Source organism: Pleurodeles waltl, chromosome 1_2 (assembly GCF_031143425.1).
Source record: "Pleurodeles waltl isolate 20211129_DDA chromosome 1_2, aPleWal1.hap1.20221129, whole genome shotgun sequence".
Classification (NCBI taxonomy): Eukaryota; Metazoa; Chordata; class Amphibia; order Caudata; family Salamandridae; genus Pleurodeles; species Pleurodeles waltl.
The window spans coordinates 247102915-247128538 of record NC_090437.1 but is presented as its reverse complement, the minus strand read 5'-3'; the positions used below and the strand labels follow the sequence as shown (position 1 = coordinate 247128538).

Below are 25624 nucleotides of genomic sequence, written 5' to 3'. Positions count from 1 at the left end.
AAAGAGTACAATCAGCCACATATAAAAGTGGCCACATTCTGTGTGGCATCTTTTCAAATGATATGCATCTCAGTTGGGAGGGAGCTCTGCCTTTGAATTGGTCGGACTATATGGCAGTTTGTTTAAATATTCTAACATTGTCAAACACTATTAAAAAATCAGTACAGAGCAGAATAATCCACCTATGGAACAGAAAGATATAAAAGTTTTAACAAAAAGCCTTGCTCTTACAAAACCCGATCTTGGCAGTGAATCTAATGATGCGGCCACCATTTTCCATTATTGGCTGAGGATGGAAGTCATTAAACATGTGCCAGAAAAGTAGTCATATCTTGCAAGAAGCAGCCATCTGCACCTTGGTTTTCTCCTACTCTTTTAGTGATGAAACAAAATTGCTGTCGTCTTGAGAGTGTCTGGGTGCGTGATTATAATGAAAAGGGTAGAGATAATTATAAACAGGCCATTGGCAAATATAAAAAACTAATCTTAGCAGAAAAGACCAAATACTATGTAAATAAAATTGAATCTGCCCTGAATTCCTCAAAGGAAGTTAATAAGGTAGTTCACTCTCTTTCACATCCACTTCCCCATTCTAATCTTCCCTTAAGTCAAGGGCTCTGTGATGAACTAGCCAAGATTTTTTAAAACAAAGCGGAAATGGTATTTAGCGAGTTTGATCGCACTGGCTGTGCAACCTATCCAAGCTCAGGGGCTCTGCCCTCGGATCCCAGAAAATCTGAGTTTCAGACTTTTCCTTTATGAGTACAGACCAATTAGTCAAGCTGATGCGTCAAGTAAAGTCCGGAGCTCCTTCTGATCCATGTCCAGCCAAAATAGGGAAATTAGACATTGATAGCCTTGCGCCAGCTCTGACCACTCTGTTGAATGTTATCATTACTTCAGGGATTTTACCGACTGCTTGGAAAAAGGTTTCAATTCTCCCCTTTGATCCCTTTGATAAAAAAGTCATCACTGGATCCCAATAAGGAGAAAAACGTTCGTCCAATTTCACAGCTTCTTTTCCTGCCAAGCTACCTGAAATACATCTCAATTTTAGCCTATTTAGATATTTAGATGACAATAGTCTGTTGGAGGATGCTCAACATGATTTGAGATCAGGCTGTTGTACTGAGACTGCTTTGACTGCCATCTCAGAATAGATGAAAGCATCAGAAATAATGGCAGACGAGCTTCATTGGTCCTTTTAGACCTCTCTGCTGCTTTTGATATGGTTAGCTATGCCGTTTTTAAAAAAGATTGTCTGATATCGGTATTACAGGATCTGCAAATGATCTCATCTCCTCTTTCTTTAGAGACGGAGAGCAGACGGTTACCTTTGGGGAGTTTCTTTCAAAATCTTTTTCTCTTCCATGTGGGGTACCCCAAAGGTCATTATTTAGTCACACACTCTTTAACATATATGTAGAAGTATTGGAGAAGTGGATCCATTCCCACAGTTTTGCTACTGTGGTCTATGCTGATGACATGCAAATTGTGGTTTCTATTCCTAGTACTGTTGAGGATGATGCCAACGGTTTCAATAACTGTATGAAGGACATTGCCAATTGGATGGCCTCTAATTGTTTGAAGATTAAATTCTGAAAAAATAGAGGCCCTTGTTTTTGGAAAAGATACTGCCTTTTGTGATCGCTCATGGTGGCCACAGACCTTGGGTTTACCGCCAAACTGTGTTTCCAAAGCAAAAAACCTAGGGGTAATTTCTGATACCAACCTATCTTTTAGGGAGCAAGTTAGTAAGCTAACATCACCTTGCTTCTTATTTCTCAGATTCCTTAGAAAGGTGTTGCCGTTCAATACCTCTCAGTTGCAAAATTCTGTAGTCATTGCTCTTGTACAATCACAAGTTGACTATTGTAATGCTCTTTACATGGGCATTCGACAATCAGCCCTCAGTAAACTTTAGATGTTACAGAACGCAGCTGTCCTCCTTTTTAAAGAAGGTCCTACATTTTCGTTGGTGTCAAAAGTGTTGACTGAACTTCACTGGCATCCGGTTAAAAAGAAGGTGGCCTTTATAGCACTTTTTAGCTCATAAGACTTTGTTTAACTTCAGATCCAACCCTCTTGAAAATGAAATCAGGTGGTATAATCCTACTAGAAATTTGTGATCAGCAGCAGCTTTGCTTGTTTTTGTCCTTAGGATAAAAAAAGCTTCCTGGGGCAGTTGTAGTTGTGTTTATACTACCTGTCAGTTGTGGAATAATCTGCTTCTTCAGCTTAGAAGCCAATCGAATCTCTTCAGCTTTCGTAAAGCACTGAAATCTTTGCTGTTCTCTTGCCCCCATTAATCGAAGTGTTTTTAATCTTAGTACGCCCCTGACTCTTTAGCGCCAAGATATCCTTGGGAACTCGCACACTCTACAAATTCAAATTGGAATACAAGACAAGTGTGACAAAGTGGTCACCATACCAGAAGTAGGAAGCTGCTATCCAACCTCGGCCACTGCAAAAAGAGGTATTACTGAGGGAACTAAATAACCCTAAATTTTGCCAGAGTTATGGAAATGTTGTCCGGGCATACTTAGCGCCAAATGGTGAGTGATATCACACCCCTGGCATTTTGGTGACATGACGCCAATCTCTTCAGCACCAGTGGACCACGGGTAAACTTGAGAGATCAAACCTTCCTCCCCCCGGCTCCCAGTTCACTCAATAAAGTCCTTCCATCTAGACTTTTGAAAACTTCAGCAGATATTAGTAGTGTAGCATTCAGGGGTACAAGGAAAGCATCTTGCTAGATATGAGTGAATTCACAGCAATTTGTGACTTAACTTTAGGACACATGAAATAAGAACGAGTTTGATGATTATGTTGTACTAATGGTTCATCAATGCTAAGGGCCTGAAGATGCTGAAATTAATATGAGGATTTAAAGGAGAAGTTGAACTCTATGTTATGTAACCCAAGAAACCTAGGTAGCCTCTTCCTGAAACGTCCACGACAACCAGTCCCTATGCTATGTTTGAGTATGCTATGTGTGTGTGCTCCTCAGCGATACAACTGGAGCAGCTCTCCAGAACTCCCACTTACTTATCGACTAATCGGAAAACAATCACCCATCTATGGTTTCACTCTACTATCATTATCATTTATGAGACATTGACAAAAAGGATTCAATGCCTCCACTGATTCCCAAGCCAAATAATGTAAACAGTTTAAAAGAAGTCCCACAAACCTTCAAGAACTATTTTCTTTGTTTTATTCTTGTATTTCTACTTTGTTTGTCAAAGTACAGAAATACATTCTTTATCACTTATAATGCAACACTAACATGTATATTTCGTTTTCACGACTAAGAACCTTCACACAAATTGTTTTGTAGTCACAACATTCTTTCTACTGATAAAACCAATAACAAATGTAAAAAGGTAAAAGACATTATGAAAGCACATTAGCTCTTACTAAAAACTTAAAAGAAAAACGAATCATGGGCAAAAAAAAGACATAAATCAGTTTCTCTCAGTACTGCTCTCCTTTATAATCCCATAACAAAGATCCATCACTGTGAGAATTGAAAATGCAACTAATTCTATGTTGGCCCAGAAACTAGGTAGGATAACATACCCGGAAGCGAGTTACTGCTCTTTCCACTAACAAACCCTTTCCCTGGTGTCAACAGGGCACGCACTATATGATAAGAATAAATAAAGGATATAGCATCCAACAGTCTTTTCATCAACACATGTGCACTCCTGCTTGCCTGCGGTGTGGGTGGCAGCGCTGCAGGACCACACAAGTGGTAGCCACACACATAATACATGCAATGACAGAGACACTATCCAGTCACTTTCAAAGCTTCCACGAAAAACCTTTGTCTTTCAGGCTTATTTGAGAAGAGACCATCTTTGTATAAATTCATAGATTTTTCTAGAAAGTATATATTTATGGTGACAAAGACAGTCCTGTAATTTAAAAGGAAGATGGCTGATTGACAGCCATCTGCATCAAGCCTACACAGTGCACATGTGCTACAGCCAACATATAAAGACAGGCCACAGTGCAGGCGTGGACCTTGGGCTGTATCTTGAAAAACGTGCACCTGTGCAAACACTGGAGTGTACTCTTTCATTTGCACCGGGGTATGTCTGTCATTTTTACAACTAATCATCAAGTTGCTCAAGTTCATTCATTTCTGATTTACGTGGACGCGCATATCACATTTTCATCAGATAATGCACATGTAATGTCGCAATATCGCAATAAATAGTTGTAACATGTTTTTGGTTGGGCACAGCTTCATAAACACGAGCACTCTGATGAAAATGCGGATGCGCATCTTCGCCAATCACAGAATCACTACAGGTGCCCAGGCTGATGAAGAGTGCAGCTTTGCAAATGGAGGTTCGTGCATCAGTGTTTGCACAGCCGCACGTTATTCATGACTCGGCCTCTCGTGCATTAGTTAGAAGCTGCATGTGATGTGCATCACTATTTATTACTGCACACTCAGTGAGTCAAAGGCCTAGATTCTGGGTATGGCCTTTAAATGGCCAAATCTCGGGATCTATATTCACACAAGGGCAGTGCTTTAAATAGAAATATAGAAGTGCTGGTACTAACTATCAAGAGTAACTGTTTAGTATTGAGAAGTGTTGGTAATCTGCTATTCGATTTATTGAAACAGTGCTACGAAGCGCAGGTCATCGCTCTTTCAACTGAAAGGAGTAGAGGTACTCAGTACCAGAGAGCGCCTGTCCATTTAAAGTACTGTATGGGTGTATACATGTTTAACCCTTGCAGAATGATAAAAATAAACTGCAAAATGCCCTTTCAACACTGTGGAAGTAGCACAGTTTTGTTTTGCGCAGGGGGCGTGAAACAGCATGGCACCGCTTGGAATGAGTTACGAGTCTTGCAAAGTGAAGACCACCAACAATGACTATTTGAAATGAAGTGCAAATAATGGAACTTGGGAATTTTATGTCATCCAGCTCCTAATTTATATCTACAAGAGTTCTGTAATCTGTGTAGATTCACATTAAGGCCAGCGGTAATTCGAATTTTATGTTACAAGAGCAGGTGTTGTGTTTCCACTTAGCATAATCGGAGCAAACAAGAATTACACATAGCAGTGTACTGCACTATGCACTATTTTCAGAGAGCAATCCTTGCAATTATCAACAAAATACATAACATTTATCTTCGATACTTCACTGTAGTGGATCTGTCATTTACATTACATCACCATCGGAGTGTCACTCATTGGGCCTTGCTACATAAAAATGAAAATAAATAAAGAAGACATGGCACCGTAAAGTGATCCCTGGATCAAGATGAGGAGAGTACAGAATGCAAATATTGGGGGACATTTGATTGTAACATCTGCCCTCAGAAAAAAGCCGATCTGACCAATAACGCAAAACCTTAATGACTAAGGTGTCATCGCAGGAGACGAGCCAGCAGTTATTGAGTTCAATCAAGTGAAGAGCAGGCCATATGCCTGACACCAAGCGGTCCAACACACATGGCTGACGTTGTCTTAGCCAGGATATGAACGTGCAAAGCCAGCCATACAATCAAAATCACCATCAAATATCTCACCAGGATGAACATGGTCAGGGTTCACCCTGTCCGCTCAGGTTTGTCCGAAGAAGATAGAACAGGTAATGAACATGAGTCTCAAAAGTTCAGAAGGAACTTGATGCAGGTGCACCAATCAACCACCGCAATCAGTTTTAGAAAATGAGTCATAAACAACCACCTGCAAGACTAATGGAGCCATACATCATATGCACAGATTGAATGGCAGGAAACGTCTGGGCTCTGGACAATGGGACTTTAGTACCCATTTGCGGCTCTTTTATCATAAACAAATTACACGTCTGGGGAAATCTGCGTGCTATCCGGATGTGCACAACAGCCACCCACGCACAGGCGAATGAAAAAAAGCTGGTATGAGAAAAAGTACTTTAAAATTAGAAATGACAGAAAAAGCAAATGTAGTGATGAAGGGGAAGTGTGAGATGAAGAAGAATGGCCGAGGTTAAAATTGAAAGTCACGCATAGTTTCAGGAAGACTGAGCTATTGCTAAAGATGAGGTTGTGATAATTTGATTTCTTAGCGGCAGTGACTGCAGAAGACAGAGAATGAAACATAGATTTATAGACGGAAGCTGAAGAAGAAGATTGGATTCTTTTTTAAGTCGCTCTCAAACAAGAACCAGTCAAACAGAAAGCAGGAGTACAGATTGCGTGAAATAGAGTGTGAAGAGAAAAACTTCAGTCACAACTAACCTCGATCATTACACCGTCCTTGCCTTCTTCATATTAGTAACTGTTCGTATGGAGTTTCTGCCTGTGGATAACATGTGTCTGTCAATAGGACTGCATTTAGGTTTTTGTGTACCCTAATTGCCCACTGTGAGGAATATTGACAATTAAGGGTCCAAAGCTGCAAGATAGATAGATAGATAGATAGATAGATAGATAGATAGATAGATAGATAGATAGATAGATAGATAGATTTTAACACACCTACAAAGGTTTAGATGTTTGTACAGAGCCACAGGTTTGCTTTCTATGATTGAGAAATGTGGAGCCTCGCAAAGATTATCAGTCTAACTCATCCCTCTTTGGGGAAACACATTTCAACATAACTGTGAAGAAATGAGGAGAAAATGCATAATCTCCTAATTTCTTCAACTTTCACTACAACCATGGTAGAATTTGTGTATGCTATTGGAAACAATTGACTGATGTAAAAGAGTGCCGAACTGGTATAGCCCTAGCTTCTTCAGCTCCCAGACCACAGCAAAGACTTCCCTTTCAATTGCGCTCCACATCTGTTCCCTGGGGAGTAACCTCCTACTAATAAAGGCTACAGGTTGCTCTATTGCTGCTTCAATTAGCTGCGAGAGCACGGCCCCTATGCCATGCTCTGAGGTATCTGTCTGCACCACAAATTCTTGGGAGACGTCGGGGGCCTTGAACACAGGTGCTGTGCATATGGCCTCCTTCTGGGTGACAAAAGCTGTCTGGCACGCCTCTGCTAGATCACCTAATGTGGCTGATTTTTTAAAGTCAGCTCTGTCAAGGGGGCAACAATGGTGTCATATCCCTTGGTAAGTCTCCTGTAATTACCAGTGAGGCCTAAGAAGGGTCTCATTTCTGTCTGAGTCTTCTAGGGCTCCCAAGCCAGAATGGTTTCAATTTTGGCTTGAAGAGGCTGCACATTGTCAACTCCTACTTGGTGATCCAAGTAGACCACTGAACCCGGCCCTATCTGGCACTTGCTGGCCTTGATAGTCAGGCCTGACCTCTGCAGAGCCTAAAGCACTTTCGTCAGGTGGGACAGGTGGTCCTCCCAGCTAGAAATGAAGACTGCAATGTCATCTAGGTAGGCAGAAGTGAAGTTCTCCAGTCCAGCTAGGATCTGGTTTACTAATACCTAGAAGGTGGCAGGTAGATGACCCAGATCTGATAGTGCCCTTCTAATGTAGAGAACGCAGAACCCATCCCTCAAGGTAATTTGCCAGAACCCAGACGTTAGGTCAAACATGCTGAGAAATTTGGCAGTTCCCAGCCAATCTATGAGCTCATCAGCTCTGAAGATGGGGTGTGTTAGAAATGGGGTTTTTGGTTGGCAGTTAGGTTGCCCTCTGTCCAAGCAAGAACCCTCACTCTAGTCAGGGTAAGTCACACACAATCCAAAATCAGCCTGTGCTCACCCTCCGGTAGCTTGGCACGAGCAGTCAGGCTTAACTTAGAAGGCAATGTGTAAAGCATTTGTGCAATAAATCATACAACACCATAGTATAACACCACAAAAATACACCACACAGTGTTTAGAAAAATATAGAATATTTATCTGGATAATTGTAGGTCAAAACGATCAAAGTTGCAATACGAATTTGTAAAGATATCACTGAAAAGTGATATTAAGAGTCTTTAAGTCTTTAAAAAGCAATAAAGTGTCTTTCAAGCACAGAGTACCTGGTTTCTGGTGGGAAATCTCCTCAGAGGGCCACAGGAGAAGAGATGCGGGAAAAAAGGGGTGTGTGCGTCGATTTCCGCTCAGCACACACAGACTTGCGTCGTTCTTTTCCACGCGGGGAAGTCGGGCGTCGTTTTCCGGCGCGCAGACAGTCTCTTTTTGTGGATCGCGAGGATTACCAGATGTCCCGGGTCTGTGCGTGGATTCTCCTGCTTATTTTCCGGCTGCGCGTCGTTCTGCGGGGCTGCGCGTCGAAGTTTCGATCTCACGGTAGGCGTCGCGTCGATTTCTCCTTGGAAGTCGGGCGGCGTTGTCCTTGCGAGGCCGTGCGTCGAAATTTTGGTCTCACGGCAGGCGTCGCGTCGAATTCTCCTTGGAAGTCGGGCGGCGTTGTCCTTGCGAGGCCGTGCGTCAAAGTTTCGCACTCACGGTAGGCGTCGCGTCGATTTCTCCTTGGAAGTCGGGCGGCTTTGTCCTTGCGAGGTTGTGCGTCGAAGTCTCGATCGTCCCGAGGGCGTCGCGTTGATCAGCGTCGGTGTGCGGCGTTTTTCTCGCCGCGAAACAAGCTGTGCGTCGAAATTTTCGGCGCACGGAGCGTCCACGTGAAAGGAAGAAGTCTTTTTGGTCCTGAGACTTCAAGGAACAGGAGGCAAGCTCTATCCAAGCCCTTGGAGAGCACTTTCACAGCCAGACAAGAGTTCAGCAAGGCAGCAGGGCAACAGCAAGACAGCAGTCCTTTGGAGAAAGCAGGCGGGTGAGTCCTTTGAGCAGCCAGGCAGTTCTTCTTGGCAGGATGTAGTTTCTGGTTCAGGTTTCTTCTCCAGCAAGTGTCTGATGAGGTAGGGCAGAGGCCCTGTTTTATACTAAGTTGTGCCTTTGAACTGGGGGTGACTTCAAAGAGTCTCTAAGAAATGCACCAAGTTCCCTTTCAGTTCAATCCTGTCTGCCAGAGTCCCAGTAGGGGGTGTGGCAGTCCTTTGTGTGAGGGCAGGCCCTCCACCCTCCCAGCCCAGGAAGACCCATTCAAAATGCAGATGTATGCAAGTGAGGCTGAGTACCCTGTGTTTGGGGTGTGTCTGAGTGAATGCACAAGGAGCTGTCAACTAAACCTAGCCAGACGTGGATTGAAGGGCACAACAAGTTTTTAGTGCAAAGAAATGCTCACTTTCTAAAAGTGGCATTTCTAGAATAGTAATATTAAATCCGACTTCACCAGTCAGCAGGATTTTATATTACCATTCTGGCCATACCAAATATGACCTTCCTGCTCCTTTCAGATCAGCAGCTGCCACTTCAACAGTGTATGAGGGCAGCCCCAATGTTAGCCTATGAAGGGAGCAGGCCTCACAGTAGTGTAAAAACGAATTTAGGAGTTTTACACTACCAGGACATATAACTACACAGGTACATGTCCTGCCTTTTACCTACACAGCACCCTGCTCTAGGGGTTACCTAGGGCACACATTAGGGATGACTTATATGTAGAAAAAGGGGAGTTCTAGGCTTGGCAAGTACTTTTAAATGCCAAGTCGAAGTGGCAGTGAAACTGCACACACAGGCCTGGCAATGGCAGGCCTGAGACAAGGTTAAGGGGCTACTGAGGTGGGTGGCACAACCAGTGCTGCAGGCCCACTAGTAGCATTTAATCTACATGCCCTAGGCACATGTAGTGCACTCTAATAGGGACTTACAGGTAAATTAAATAGTCAATCATGGATAAACCAATCAATAGTACAATTTACACAGAGAGCATATGCACTTTAGCACTGGTTAGCAGTGGTAAAGTGCTCAGAGGTCAAAAGCCAACAACAACAGGTCAGAAAAAATAGGAGGAAGGAGGCAAAAAGTTTGGGGATGTCCCTGTCAAAAAGCCAGGTCCAACATGACCCCCCACCAGCCTAAAGCCAGGGGAGAACAATCACTATCCTGATGTACTTCCCTGTTTGAGGCGACAGAACAAGGACCCAGGCCCACAACAGCAGGGGCATGCTCCAGTTCTTCGCCTTCCTGACTCCCATTGGATCCCTCTGTCCATACTCTCAGGGCCCACTAAGCCCATCCATGGGGAACCTTTCTCCTTTCCTGCGGATCCCATCTGTGCAGCACCTAACCTTACTTTGCTCACAGATGTATCCCAGGAGCAGGATAGTACCCCCATGACCAACATAGTGGTGTTGCCCACTCTACCCCTGGGGTGTGACACTTGTCCCCTCCCCAGGGATAACTCTGTCCACCCGGACAGCAAGCCACAGTGATTACTGACAGTTGCCAGGGATGAGAGCCAGGCCCCAGGCCTCTCAAAGCTCTCCAACCACTGTGGCTGTGGAGAGTGGGGGGCGGTAGCCCCAGGTGCTGGGCACCCTTTAACCACTCTCCCTTCCACCAGGTCAGGGATGACAGCCTGAACCTGGTCCTCCCCTCTGGGGCTTTGTACCCTCCCTCCTGGAGCGGTACCCCCAGAGTCCAACATGGCCAGGGGGCTTACAGAAGTCGCCCTGTACCATTCCTCCACCAGTGCAGGGCTGTTAACCTGCCACTGGCCCTCCAACCTGGGGTCTGTACCTTCAGGTTGGACTAGGGCCCGGGGTGAGGCTTCCCTCCCCCTGCCCTCCCTTCTGGGGTCCAGCCCCCTCCAACTAGGAGTGGCCTCCTCAGAAGACAACATGGTAGGGGCACTGTTATCAGTAGCCCCTCCCTCCAGGTCCGGGGGGACACCCTGAACCTGATCTTCCAGCCCAGGGTCTGTACCCTCAGACTGGATCACCGCCTGGCAAACCAGGACTTCCTGGGAGGCACACCTACCCCCCACCAGGTCAGAGTTTAACCTCTGCACCTGCCCATTCAACTCAGAGTCACCACCCTGAGGTTGAACAATTGCCTGGCACGCCAGGACTTCCTGGAGGGCACACTGACCCTCCACCAGGTCAGAGTTTAACCTCTGCACCTGACCATTCAACTCAGAGTCACCACCCTGAAGTTGAACAATTGCCTGGCACACCAGGACTTCCTGGAGGGCGCACTGACCCTCCACCAGGTCAGAGTTTAACCTCTGCACCTGACCATTCAACTCAGAGTCACCACCCTGAAGTTGAACAATTGCCTGGCGCACCAGGACTTTCTGGGAGGCACACCTACCTCCCACCAGGTCAGAGTTTAACCTCTGAGCCTGGTTCCCCAACCCAGGGTCACCACCCTGAGGTTGGGCAATTGCCTGGCACGCCAGGACTTTCTGGGGGGCACACCTACCCCCCACCAGGTCAGAGTTTAACCTCTGAACCTGGTCATCCAACCCAGAGTCAACACCCTGAGGTTGGACAATTGCCTGGCACAGCAGGGCTTCTTGGGAGGCACACCTACCTCCCACCAGGTCAGAGTTTAACCTCTGAACCTGGGTATCCAACCCAGAGTCAGCACTCTGAGGTTGAACAATTGCCTGGCACGCCAGGACTTTCTGGAGGGCACACTGACCCTCCACCAGGTTAGAGTTTAACCTCTGAACTGGGCCATTCAACTCAGAGTTACCACCCTGAAGTAGAACAATCGCCTGGCACGCCAGGACTTCCTGGAGGGCACACTGACCCTCCACCAGGTCAGAGTTTAACCTCTGAACCTGGTTCTCCAACCTAGGGTCACCATCCTGAGGTGGGACCACTGCCTGGTACACCAGGGCTTTCTGGGGGGCACACCTACCCCCCACCAGGTCAGAGGTTAACCTCTGAACCTGGATATCCAACCCAGGGTCACCACCCTGAGGTTGAACCATTGCCTGGTATACCAGGACTTTCTGGGGGGCACACCTACCCCCCACCAGGTCAGAGTTTGACCTCTGAACCGGGTTAGCCAACCCAGAGTCACCACCCTGAGGTTGGGCAATTGCCTGGCACCCCAGGACTTTCTGGGAGGCACACCTACCTCCCACCAGGTCAGAGTTTAACCTCTGAACCTGGCCATCCAACCCAGAGTCGACACCCTGAGGTTGGACAACTGCCTGGCACGCCAGGACTTTCTGGGGGGCACACCTACCCCCCACCAGGTCAGAGTTTGACCTCTTCACCTGGTAAGCCAACCCAGAGTCACCACCCTGAGGTTGAGCCATTGCCTGGCATTCCAGGACTTTCTGGGGGGCACATCTACCCCCCACCAGGTCAGAGTTTAACCTCTGAACCCGGTTATCCAACCCAGAGTCACCACCCTGAGGTTGAATCTTTGCCTGGCATGCCAGGACTTCCTGGGGGGCACTCTCACCCCCCACAAGGGACACGCCGTCCCCAAGGGCCACACAAGAGTCTGGTTGGCGCAGGTCTCCCGACCTCTGCCCATCCGGCAGAGTCTGGGTTTCCCCCAAACCAGAAACGGTCTCACCTGGGTCATTCCTGGGGGGCTCTGCTCTCAGAGCTGACCCCTGACTTTCAAGATCCTCCACTGGGGTCTGCCACCCCCTCTCAACCCTATGTCTGGACTTCTGCACCCCCTCACTAGGAGTGGTACTGCCAGACACCAGAACTGTTGGGATGCTGTCTACAGTCATCCCCCCAAGTTCTTCTGACACTGCGGGGCTTCCCTCAAAAGGTGGCCCTACGGTACAGGTTAGGCTCTGAGACCTACCTGGGACACTACAATCCTCTCCCACCTCACTTGGTCGGGAACCACCTAGACCACTCCCTTCAGGAGCACCCCCAAATGCCTCTTCAGACTCTCTGGTACTCACCCAAAAGTCTGCCTCCACTGTAAGTTCCCTGGGGTCAGAGAACTCACACTCCACCTGGTGTTGGCGTAGCTCTGGAAAATAAGGACCAGACATATGCTCTCCAGCAATTACATCACTCTGCCCTTCACATGTATTAACCACAGTACCCTTCACCCAACCACCTAGTAACTCAGCCTTGGAAAAGCACTCTACATCACCCTCTTGAGACTGGTGAGACAGTTTCTGTCTGTCCCTGACACTCAACCCAAACTCTTCTGGGATGTCTCTACACTCTATATCCAGGACGTCCACCAGGGGGGAACCCTTTTCTCTGTCACTCTCTGCTAGAGTCAGTAAAGTGTCCCTCCCCCCAGTAGGAATATGACTCCCTGTGCCAGTTCCCCAATTCTTCTCAGGGACCCTGTGCATAACGGGAACTACCTCATACCCTTGAACTGCCTGGGGTGTGTCAACTCCCTTCTTCAAGTTGGGCACCACATCTCTGGGCTTGTGCCCTTCTTCAGCAGTAGTAGATGCAAGATTTTTGCTGCCACCATCTGAACTGGACTCAGCCCTTCCGGCCTCCAGTTTCAGCTCTTTACAGCTCAGCTCTTGAGCTGCAATCTTTTCTTCTTCCAGGGCTAAGAGACTTGCTGCCTCAGCCTTTTCAAGAAACTCATCTAGCTCTTCCATCCACCGTGCTTGAGCCATGAGCCATTCTTTTTTCACTGGGTCTCTTTCCTCATCTGAGTCGTCTTCCTCCTCATGTGAGTAGTCCTCCTCCTCCTCTGAGGGGTACTTAGTCATTTGGTTTCTTGCTGCCTCTCTCTCTGCCCATCTGTCTTCCTCCCAGACTATGTAGGCATGTAGCATCTCTGCTTTAGTAGATCTCTTTGCTACAGGAAGGCCACATTCTCTGCAAAGCTTCCTTAGGTCAGCCTTAGTGAGGTGGTCAGTAGGCAAAAAGAATAAGTAGGTAAGCGATCCCATTCTGATAGGATCTTACCAGCAAAAACCAAAATCCAAAGTCCAAAATATCAATAGTATATCCAGGAGGACATCAGAGACCAAAAGTCAAAAGAGATGAAAAATCAAGTTGACCTTCAACTGTGGGTAGGTAGTGAAATACTTAGCTACTGTATGTCACTGCACAAACACAAGTCCTATCCTCACCGCTGATCACCAATGTTAGAAATGGGGTTTTTGGTTGGCAGTTAGGTTGCCCTCTGTCCAAGCAAGAACCCTCACTCTAGTCAGGGTAAGTCACACACAATCCAAAATCAGCCTGTGCTCACCCTCCGGTAGCTTGGCACGAGCAGTCAGGCTTAACTTAGAAGGCAATGTGTAAAGCATTTGTGCAATAAATCATACAACACCATAGTATAACACCACAAAAATACACCACACAGTGTTTAGAAAAATATAGAATATTTATCTGGATAATTGTAGGTCAAAACGATCAAAGTTGCAATACGAATTTGTAAAGATATCACTGAAAAGTGATATTAAGAGTCTTTAAGTCTTTAAAAAGCAATAAAGTGTCTTTCAAGCACAGAGTACCTGGTTTCTGGTGGGAAATCTCCTCAGAGGGCCACAGGAGAAGAGATGCGGGAAAAAAGGGGTGTGTGCGTCGATTTCCGCTCAGCACACACAGACTTGCATCGTTCTTTTCCACGCGGGGAAGTCGGGCGTCGTTTTCCGGCGCGCAGACAGTCTCTTTTTGTGGATCGCGAGGATTACCAGATGTCCCGGGTCTGTGCGTGGATTCTCCTGCTTATTTTCCGGCTGCGCGTCGTTCTGCGGGGCTGCGCGTCGAAGTTTCGATCTCACGGTAGGCGTCGCGTCGATTTCTCCTTGGAAGTCGGGCGGCGTTGTCCTTGCGAGGCCGTGCGTCGAAATTTTGGTCTCACGGCAGGCGTCGCGAAGAATTCTCCTTGGAAGTCGGGCAGCGTTGTCCTTGCGAGGCCGTGCGTCAAAGTTTCGCACTCACGGTAGGCGTCGCGTCGATTTCTCCTTGGAAGTCGGGCGGCTTTGTCCTTGCGAGGTTGTGCGTCGAAGTCTCGATCGTCCCGAGGGCGTCGCGTTGATCAGCGTCGGTGTGCGGCGTTTTTCTCGCCGCGAAACAAGCTGTGCGTCGAAATTTTCGGCGCACGGAGCGTCCACGTGAAAGGAAGAAGTCTTTTTGGTCCTGAGACTTCAAGGAACAGGAGGCAAGCTCTATCCAAGCCCTTGGAGAGCACTTTCACAGCCAGACAAGAGTTCAGCAAGGCAGCAGGGCAACAGCAAGACAGCAGTCCTTTGGAGAAAGCAGGCAGGTGAGTCCTTTGAGCAGCCAGGCAGTTCTTCTTGGCAGGATGTAGTTTCTGGTTCAGGTTTCTTCTCCAGCAAGTGTCTGATGAGGTAGGGCAGAGGCCCTGTTTTATACTAAGTTGTGCCTTTGAAGTGGGGGTGACTTCAAAGAGTCTCTAAGAAATGCACCAAGTTCCCTTTCAGTTCAATCCTGTCTGCCAGAGTCCCAGTAGGGGGTGTGGCAGTCCTTTGTGTGAGGGCAGGCCCTCCACCCTCCCAGCCCAGGAAGACCCATTCAAAATGCAGATGTATGCAAGTGAGGCTGAGTACCCTGTGTTTGGGGTGTGTCTGAGTGAATGCACAAGGAGCTGTCAACTAAACCTAGCCAGACGTGGATTGAAGGGCACAACAAGTTTTTAGTGCAAAGAAATGCTCACTTTCTAAAAGTGGCATTTCTAGAATAGTAATATTAAATCCGACTTCACCAGTCAGCAGGATTTTATATTACCATTCTGGCCATACCAAATATGACCTTCCTGCTCCTTTCAGATCAGCAGCTGCCACTTCAACAGTGTATGAGGGCAGCCCCAATGTTAGCCTATGAAGGGAGCAGGCCTCACAGTAGTGTAAAAACGAATTTAGGAGTTTTACACTACCAGGACATATAACTACACAGGTACATGTCCTGCCTTTTACCTACACAGCACCCTGCTCTAGGGGTTACCTAGGGCACACATTAGGGATGACTTATATGTAGAAAAAGGGGAGTTCTAGGCTTGGCAAGTACTTTTAAATGCCAAGTCGAAGTGGCAGTGAAACTGCACACACAGGCCTGGCAATGGCAGGCCTGAGACAAGGTTAAGGGGCTACTGAGGTGGGTGGCACAACCAGTGCTGCAGGCCCACTAGTAGCATTTAATCTACATGCCCTAGGCACATGTAGTGCACTCTAATAGGGACTTACAGGTAAATTAAATAGTCAATCATGGATAAACCAATCAATAGTACAATTTACACAGAGAGCATATGCACTTTAGCACTGGTTAGCAGTGGTAAAGTGCTCAGAGGTCAAAAGCCAACAACAACAGGTCAGAAAAAATAGGAGGAAGGAGGCAAAAAGTTTGGGGATGTCCCTGTCAAAAAGCCAGGTCCAACAGGGTGTGCCTCAGTCTTGGTGACTGCATTGAGCCCACAGTAGTCTACACAGAAGCGATGTTCAGGTGTGCCACCTGGAGGGTTCAATAAACCCAAGTGGCAACATTTTGGAGACCTCCTCCTTAATGTTAGCCATCACTTTGTCAGCAAACCTATAAATATTGTTTTTCACAGGTGAGCTATCTCCAGTGTCAATATCAGGGGTGCACCATGTAGTGAGCCCTGGGGCAAGTGAGAAGAGAGAGGCATCCTACCCCAACAACTGGCTGCAGTCTCTTTGTTGATCTAAAGTCAGTGTAGGGGAGTGGCTGACACCATCCACTGACCAATCCTGTTCTTTGGAAGATAGGATGCGGGGGAGAGGTTCACTCTCCTCTTACACCCCATCATCAGTTACCAAGAGCATGGTAATCTCAGACCTCTTAAAGTGCATCTTGAGGCAGTTCACATGCAGGATCATCATAGGGTTCCTAGGAGTTCATAGGTCCACTAGGTAGTGGACCTTTACATCACAGAGCCCAGACCACCGGTCTTGCAAAGCATGGGGCTCCATTAACCACACATTTTTTGGCCAGGTTGAAACTTCACCATAGTGGCATCCTGGTCACACCAGCATTTCATTTCGTCCTGGTTGACTTCTAGGTTGTCTTGGGTGAGCTTCCTGAAGCATGCTGTCTGATTGCAGTGGGACAGCATGAACACAACCTGGGGGGGCTCTCCAAGGAACTTGCTCCCAACCCTCCACTAAACTGAGAGGCCATCTCACAGGGGGCCCATACTTAAGTTCAAAGGGGCTGAAGCGAACACCCGTCTGTGGGACCTCCATGTAAGAAAACAACAGACATAGCAGGGTGATGTCCCACAAATGCTGCATGGGTTCGAGTAATCCCATAATCATGCCTTTGAGGGTTCAATTGAATCTCTCAACCAACCCATTGGTTTGGGGGTGGTTAGGAGGGAAGAATTTGTAGGCTACCCTACACTCCTCCCACATGGCCTTCACATAGTTAGAAACAAAGTTGGAACTCCAGTCAGATACCACCTCCTTGGAGAAACCTGTGTAGGTAAAGATCCCGATCAGTGACCTGGCTACGGCAGGCATAGTCAATTTTGTGAAAGGGATAGGTCAGGTGCCGGGTGGCATGGTCCACCAAGACCAGAAAAAATCTGTTGCCCATAGTTGTCTTGGGATTCAAGGAACACCACAACATTGATGTTAACCTGTTAAAAAAAGGGTGCTAACAACAGGAAAAGGTTGGAAGGGGGCCTTGCACTTCCCCCCTGACCTACCACTCGCCTGGCAGGTAGGACAGGACCTACGGCAGTTGAGACCTTCCTCATTTGAACTCAATAAAAATGGGTCTTGCCCCAAATGACCTGCCGTGGCACATCATGAGCCAGACCCAGCAGGAATGTCCTATAGCACTGGGGGAGCACGAACACATGTAATGATTCAGTAGCCTTAAGCTCGCTATAAAAGAGTTCATTCTCGTAGTAGATTAGGTTACTGTCAGAGGCGTCACCATCTGCCTGGGCCCCAGCCTGCTGCTGAAGACCCACAAAAGTAGGGCACTCCTTCTGCACCTTGCAGAACTGCTCCCTGGTGGGGCACCCATCCAGCTGCTAGTTGGACAAATCAGACAGGTTCCCCAGTTTGGCCACTTCCTCCCCTGTAGGTACCAGGGCCTACTCCTCAGGTTTAGCCTCCTACCAGACCATGGGAATCTCAGGAGTGGGTTTCCCACACCCCTTGCCCTTGCCATTTGTCTAGGCTTCAGGTCCTTCTCATCACCCTCTCCCACTGCTGTGGACTGTGTGGTCAGGCACACCCACTCAAGCAACCCCAACATTCCTAAGTGTGACCTTAGCTCCACCTCCTTCCTGATGATGTGCTCCAGGCCATTGCCCAGCAGACAATTCACAGGCATTGATGGATGTAAAGCTACCTTAAGCAGACCTGTGAGCCCCCCCTCCAATTCAAAGGGAACAAAAGCCACTGGGTGGTTGCTCTCAAGGTTGTCAGCATCAACAACTTGGAGGAACACATTGATGGTGACCCACTGACTGTACTTCCTAATATTGTCAGGAAAACATGGGTTTTCTGCACCATCTCTCTGTCAGCAAGGGATACCATGGTAACCTCTACAATGACTCCAAAGCTATCTGAGACAATCTCCTCCCAAGCGCTACACTAGCTAACCCCACTGACTGCCTACTGGTGGGTGGCTGTGCCCGCTTAGGACACTTGCATCTTCCTTATATTATCCTTCTTGCTGACACTCATAGTGCCTGATTGGATTCTTCCCTGCAGACTTACTGTCAGGGAACCACTTATTTTTCTTCTCAGCAGGGGGAAAGAAGCCCTGATCCACAGAACTAGTTTAGGGCCCTTTGGAGCACTCTTTACTCTTTTTGTCCCCTGCCATCTTCTTCTTCTGGTGAGGGCCAGGCCCATCCTGCCCAGATACTTCCTTGTGTACCCTGATGCTGACCCAACGGTTCACCTCCTTAGCAAGCTTCCTGTGGTGAGTGAGCTTAATGTCAACAAGGTATTGTTGCAGATCTGTAAATCAAAGACAGAGCAGGTGCGTGCTCTGTTGCAAATTGTACAGCCACTAGTAATCTTTTAACTTACTGCCTTTCAAGCAACCATCCAGTGCCTTGCAAAAGGAAACCACACAATCTACCTACGTCTGCTAGGACAGCTTCTAACTGTTCCTGAATTTCCACCTGTACTTCTCTGGGGTCAGACCAAACTTTCTTATTAGGGTATCCTTCATGGGACATACCTCATCCTGTCTCTCCCTTCTAGAGCCAGTAGTGTCCCCTCCCCCCCTCATTAGGAGTATACCTCCAGAGACGCTCCCCAATCCTCCTCAGGTACCATGTGTATCTGCAGAGCAATCTCTTGGGTCTCAATCCATCTGTCTATGTCATCTCCCAAAAACAAAGTCAGACTCTAGACCCTTGGGTTTGTGAACCATCCTGTCAGAGAGCTCTGAGGAAATGCTGTTTCCATCTTAGCTGGATTCTGCCCTCTGGGCCTTGAGGTCTAGCTCTTTCAAACTCAACTACTGAGCCAACAGAAATTTACTTTCTTCCATAGCCAGGTTTGTCCCCTCCAAGGCTCTTTCCTGATCCAATTGAAGCTTAGCCAGCTGTAATTTTAATTTCCTCTCCTCCGACCTGCCTGCCAGCCCCTCTGGTAACAGACCTCTAGATGAAATGCTGCTCCTTGGCTTGCAAGAACCCGCTGTTCTTTGCAAAGTGTCAGCCTCCTGGCCCAGAGTTAGTCCCAGATTCTCCAGTGAATCCTCGTCCAGTTCCCCATCATCCACAATTTCCACATCATTCTTCTCAGGGGTCTCATGTGCTGCATCCCTTGCTTCTATGCAGGCCCTCAGTACTTTTTGCAGCTCCACCCTCTAGGTGAAGCCTTTGGTAGAAACCCCAAACACCTTGTAAAAATCCTTGAGCTGGGCCACTGTATATTTCTTCAGCTTGGTCAATTCAAAATCTAGGTATGCAGGTGCAGCTATGGGACCTCCAATCAGAGACATGTTATATAGAAAAGGGAAAATGCCAATCAGGGAGAATTGAAAAATAAAAAATTCCAGTAAGATAGAATAGAAAAACTGCCAAGGGGGAATCAATTGATTTGAATTGGTCTAGATGTGGATGGCAAGGTAAACCAAATTACTGTAAGGTATTACTCAACACAAGTCCTATCCTCATTGCTCATCACTAATGTTAAAAACGTGGTCTTTAGTTTAAAGAGGTTTGCAGCCTGTCCAAGTAGGGAACATAATCCTTTTCAAGGTAAATCAGATATACAACCTAAATGAACCTGTGCTCACCCACTGATAGCTCGGCACTGAGCAGTCAGGTTTAGCTTAAGAGGCAATATGAAAAGTATCTGTGTAACACTTGAATTACAGTAACGCAGTGAAAACATCACAAAAGGACTCCACACCAGATTAGAAAAATAGAGAATATTTATCTGCGTAAAACAAAAGCAAAACCACAAAAATCCAATAAGTAGAACACAAGATATACATTTTTAAAGAAAAAACTACAATATAGTGCTTAGGAGTCAACAGAGCTAAAAGGTTCCTTAAGGTCTTGCTAGACCAGTCTAAATCCAAAGTTCAGGATGATCACAGTGGGGGTAGGCCAGCTACAGGACCCATGCAGGGCCCACTGAAAAGTAACTTGAATGGAGGGCTGCGTTGACATTGAGGGGGTGATGCAACGGAGACGCATCAGTTCTGATGCATGCAGTCCGGGGGATGCATCACCATCGAGCCACACAGCTCTCAAAGCATTCTTCTTGAAGTATGATGTTGAACCTTTTGGTACATCTAGTTAATGCATCTCCGTCAAGCTGCACAGTGAAGGCAATCGATCCTGAACTGTGCAGTCATTGATGCAAAGTTCTTGATGTCAGCAGCGAAGTGTTGGTATTGATGGAGGATTTGGCAGTTCCGATCACAGCAACAGTGTTGATTTTTGCAAGAGAACAGCTGCAGATTCCTCCTTCAAGGCCCAGGACTGAATTGGCAGGTCTTGGCAGGACACGACTCACAGTTGGCACAGTCCAGCAGTTGAAGCAGAGTTGGAGGAAGTCTTTCATGGCCCTGAGACTTCAGAACAGACGGCAAGCAATCAAGCCCTTGGAGTTACTTGGTTCTTTTGAGGATGTAGAGAGTTAAGTCCAGTCATTCTCACTCCCAGGCAAGAAGCATCAGGCCAACAGAGCAAGGCAGTTCAGCAGAGTGGCAGTCCCTCCTGGCAGCACAACAGTCCATCTTCCTGGCAGGAAGACTTTTGATCCAGAAGTCTACTGATTTGGTGTGGTTTGAGGTCTAGTACTTATACCCAGTTGAGCCTTTTAAGTGCGGGGAAGGCCTTTTCTTTTAAGTGCACAAGGTCCCTGCCCTTCTTTACCTAGCTCCAGACACTCTACAGGGGTTAGGCAGCTCTTTGTTTGGGGGGATAGGCAAAGCCCTATCCAGGTGTGTTAGCTCCTTCCTCCCACCGAGACCAGGAAGCCCATCAATCTGGTGATGGGCCAGCAGGATCCCTTTCTAACTCCCTTTGTGTGGCTGTCTAGATAGAAATTACAAGGCCCAGCTGTCACCCACCCCAGACTTGTATTCAGAGACAGGCAGAGGCACAGCATGGTTATAGTAAGAAAATGCCAACTTTCTAAAAGTGTCATTTTCAGACTTACAGTTTAAAATCCAACTTCACCATAAGTTGTGATTTTAAATTGTGAATCCAGAAACACCAATGTTCAAATGTCAATTTTGTCCCAATTGGAAGGTTTTCGATTGAACTGTAGATGAACTGTATAACCTTTTCTCCAAGAGCTGGTTTATGACCCAAGCTGTGGGCTCCTTGTATTTCCCAAACCAGCCAGCAGAGTTTTCTACAGAGGCCTGTGTAAAAAGAAAAACACTGAGTTAAATAAAATGATATGTTGCACAGCCTTGAATTCACTGGAAACAAACATACAGTTGCATTTCCTTTCCTTTGTCTTCACCCAGCAAATGCAATGTGTAGGCTGCTTTTCAGTGAAATAAAATGAAGCCTCTCTCATAACTCTGATTGGCTGTTGCCAACCAGTCAGTGTGAAGGTGTGTTTCACAAAACTGAAAATGTGTTGATATGACTGAGGGATGAGGAGTAGGAATGATGGATGAGGTATGAGAAGTAGGAATGATGGAAGATGGATGAGAAGTATGGATGAGAAGCAGGGATGAGGGATAAGAAGTAGGGATGATAGAAGAGAAGTAGGTATGATGGATGAGAAGTAGGGATGATGTAGGATGAATGAGACGTTGGGATGATGGATGAGAAGTAGGGATGATGTATGATGGATGAGAAGTAGGGAGGATGGAAGAGAAGCAGGGATGATTGATGAGCAGTAGGGATGATGGATGAGACATAGGGATGATGAAAGAAGCAGGGATGATGGATGAGAAGTAGAGATGATGTATGATGGATGAGAAGTAGGGATGATGAATGAGAAGCAGGGATGAGAAGTAGGGATGAGGAGTGAGGAATGAGGATGTCATAAAATGTATGTTGTAAGCACTTGACTGAAAGGCTCAAATTCCCTTCTGAAAAAGTATATCAGCCCAGGTACATTAATGGGAGCTTTTAGCAGCAATTCTTTAACTATGTATAAGCATTTCTAAATGATAACCCACAGCATCCGTCTGGAGCTTCACTTCTTTTTACCTGGAGTATTGCCTCTCTATAAAAAAAGATTTCTTTAAAAAAGCTATTTTGCCAATTTGCTAGTTACGTGATTCCTTATTACTAATACCATTAGAATGACCAAATGAAATGGCTACCCTTTGTTCATGGAACATGCAACTATGAACTAAATGCCTCACAAACCAAGGGAACTTCTGCGTGTCAGACAAATGCAATATTTAAAGAATTACATTTCACTTTTAAACACACAAACCCTGCTTTCATTAAAAGTTGTCATGTATAAGGTGGCTATTTGATATGCCTGTAGTTGTTTGCAAGTTTGTCCAAATAGGATGGCAAATTTACCATCCGTGGTAAATTCCATTTCTGTCCTCTCTCTATGTGCTGGTACACAAATTGCTGCCTAGCACCAGTGCACGCACCCTTGCACAATGGTGCAAGGAGGCCTGTGTTGCGAGGATGATAGTTTTGTGCAGGATGGAACATCTTTCCACGCAAAAACAATCACAAGAGGTGTTTTCCTCTTTCTATAGAAAGAGGAAAAATGGGGAGAAATAAAGATATATCTCCTGGTTGCATCATCCTTACGTCACCCCTGAAGTGGCACAGGAATCTGATGCATTCCAAGACTTGTAAATCTGGGAATGTGTCAGATTCCTTTGGGTTCTATGGTTGTTGCTTGGGAACACCCCAAGCAACACCTATGGAATGCCCCTTCCATGTAGTGTTATGCATGAAAGTGTGCCATATTTACAAGGCCATGAAAAGCCATGCAAGGTGGCTTTGCATGACGTTGTAAATATGGGCTGGCACACTGCGTCCCCAGGAGCGTCAAAAATACATGATGCTTTGGTGGTGCAGTGTGCCGCTAGGGCCTCGTAAATGAGGCTATAAGGGGCTTACTTACAAGCCCCTTTCGCCACCGGTGCGTCACTTTTTCTATGGGACAAAGTGACGCATCAGTGAACAAGGGAGTTGTAAATAAGTCCCTAAATTTGTAAGTTTTGCCATTTTTCAGGGCACTTCCCCTGACAAATTAGGGCAGGTTTGACCTGCTGGAATTCATAAGGCAAAACTGTGAAGGTGTGATAATTATAACACAACTCATAATTTCCATCTTTGCACAGGGATCAGAATTTAGCCCTAAACTCATAATAAGGGATGTGTACGAAAAACCTAAAATTCTGAGTTTTCAAATTAGAAATGAAGCATAACATGCACAAATGGAATTTAAGAAACCGAGGGCCAGATGCAGGAAACACTTTGCGACTCGCAAACGGCAAAATTTGCCGTTTGCGACTCGCAAATGCGTGTTTCCTATGCAGAAATGTATTTTGCGAGTCAGGACCGACTCGCAAAATGCATTTCCGAATCGCAAATAGGAAGGGGTGTTCCCTTCCTATTTGCGATTCGCAGTGGAATGCAATACCATATGCGACCGTATATGTGGTCGCAAATGGTGTCGCAGTTACCATCCACTTGAAGTGGATGGTAACCCACTCGCAAATTGGAAGGGGTCCCCATGGGACCCCTTCCCCTTTGTGAATGGACCCCAAATAATTTTTTCAGGGCAGGTAGTGGTCCAAGGGACCACTACCTGCCCTGAAAAAATACCGAAACTAAAGGTTTCGGATTTTTTTTTAAGTGCAGCTCGTTTTCCTTTAAGGAAAACGGGCTACACTTAAAAACAAAAAAAACTGCTTTATTTATAAGCAGTCACGAACATGGAGGTCTGCTGACTACAGCAGGCCTCCATGTTTGCGAGTGCCCATAGTCGCTATGGGGCCGCAATTTGCGACCCACCTCATTAATATTAATGAGGTGGGTCTTTGCGACCCCATACCGACTCGCAGACGGTGTCTGAGACACCGCTCTGCATACCAATTTGCGAGTTGCAAATTGCGAGTCGGAAGGACTCGCAATTTGCAACTCGCAAATTGGACTTTTGCTACATCTGGCCCCGAATTCCTTAAGTTTTGCCTTTTTTCCAAGCCTTTTCCCCAATACATTCTGGCAGATTTGACCTGAGGAAATCTGTCAGCGGAATGCAGTGGGAGTGAGATAATAATCACACAACTTCTGATGCTGTGCACACTTCTATTTTCAGAGGGGTTGGAATTTACCGACAAGCTTGAAATGAGGGCCTAAGAATGATCTTTGAATAAGAGCAGAACACGTACATTCTATTGCACATTGCTCAGTAGACACACGGTTTTCAAATGATTCAGGAATAGAAAATGTGTTAAAGTTCAAAGTAAAAAGCCTTAATTATACACTAGAAAGGTTTGTTAAGAGGAATCTAGCATCACAATGCTCTTCGTTTACCTGTATTTTGATTTACATTCCTGAGCACGATCCGTAGGTTGTTTACTTTTATTATTGGATTGGGGAAAGATTACAAGATGTAGGCCTGGACTATGACGGTTTTGGATGATTCTGCCACCCTTGCCAACCTGGTTTTTAAGGGTGTCAGAATTATGAATGCTAGAAAAATCCACCAAACTTATTTTTCTCCCCGATAAATTTCGGCAACCCAAACCTGCCGAATTTCACCTTAGAAAAAAACAGTAAATAGCGTGACATATTGATTGTGGCATAGAAGCACCAAAATCCGTGTTATTCCATTATTTTGATTCCATAATTTGTAATTACCGGTAACTGTGCAATAAACCTCGGGGAAGCGCTATTTATTGGATGCGATAACTGCCAATACAATTCCCACAAACTCGCAATTGAGGCCTTAAACTGTGCGTTTTGACAAGAATATGCATGTAATGCATTAAAAAACAGAGTTTAATATGTTGTAATATTTTCTTTACTGTTTTGTTGGGTGCAAGTGCAGAACAGGTCATTTCCTTTAAGCTTTATCCCTTAGTGGGTGGCCAGTACTTAATCGACATACAAGAACGGAATGCAACTTGCTGTGATCTCTCTGAAACATTACATGTAGTTTATCTTAAGAAGTAAATGAGATGCGCAGGTGAGCAACACTTAAAGCCAATTCTGCTTGTTCGGTGCAGGTCACAGCTGGCAATCGCATATGCGGTCCTTGTTAACAAGCTACAAATGTACCCAGATTTAAGGTAGATACAGGTTTTATTGCTCGGCCTAGGTTTCATTATAAGGAACAAGATAGCCAGAGAGAGAAGCCAGTTATCCAGAAATACCTAAACTGAAACACATGCTCATTAGTATCCAGGTTCATAAACAAGGGCCTGTCGTTTCGACTCTGAGAACATGCTAATGCTATGAACGTTTCTAAGGCAACAGCAGGCAAGGTAATGACCACTATTAGTGATAGCAAGGACTTTTAGT

At 46.2% G+C, this 25624-nt stretch overlaps 1 protein-coding gene across 1 annotated transcript in view; it reads right to left on the bottom strand.

The window, feature by feature from the left end:
• Nucleotides 1–25624, bottom strand: part of CCSER1 (coiled-coil serine rich protein 1) — a 2320004-nt gene that overhangs the window by 2244405 nt on the left and 49975 nt on the right. The gene's annotated exons all lie outside the window — the stretch shown is intronic.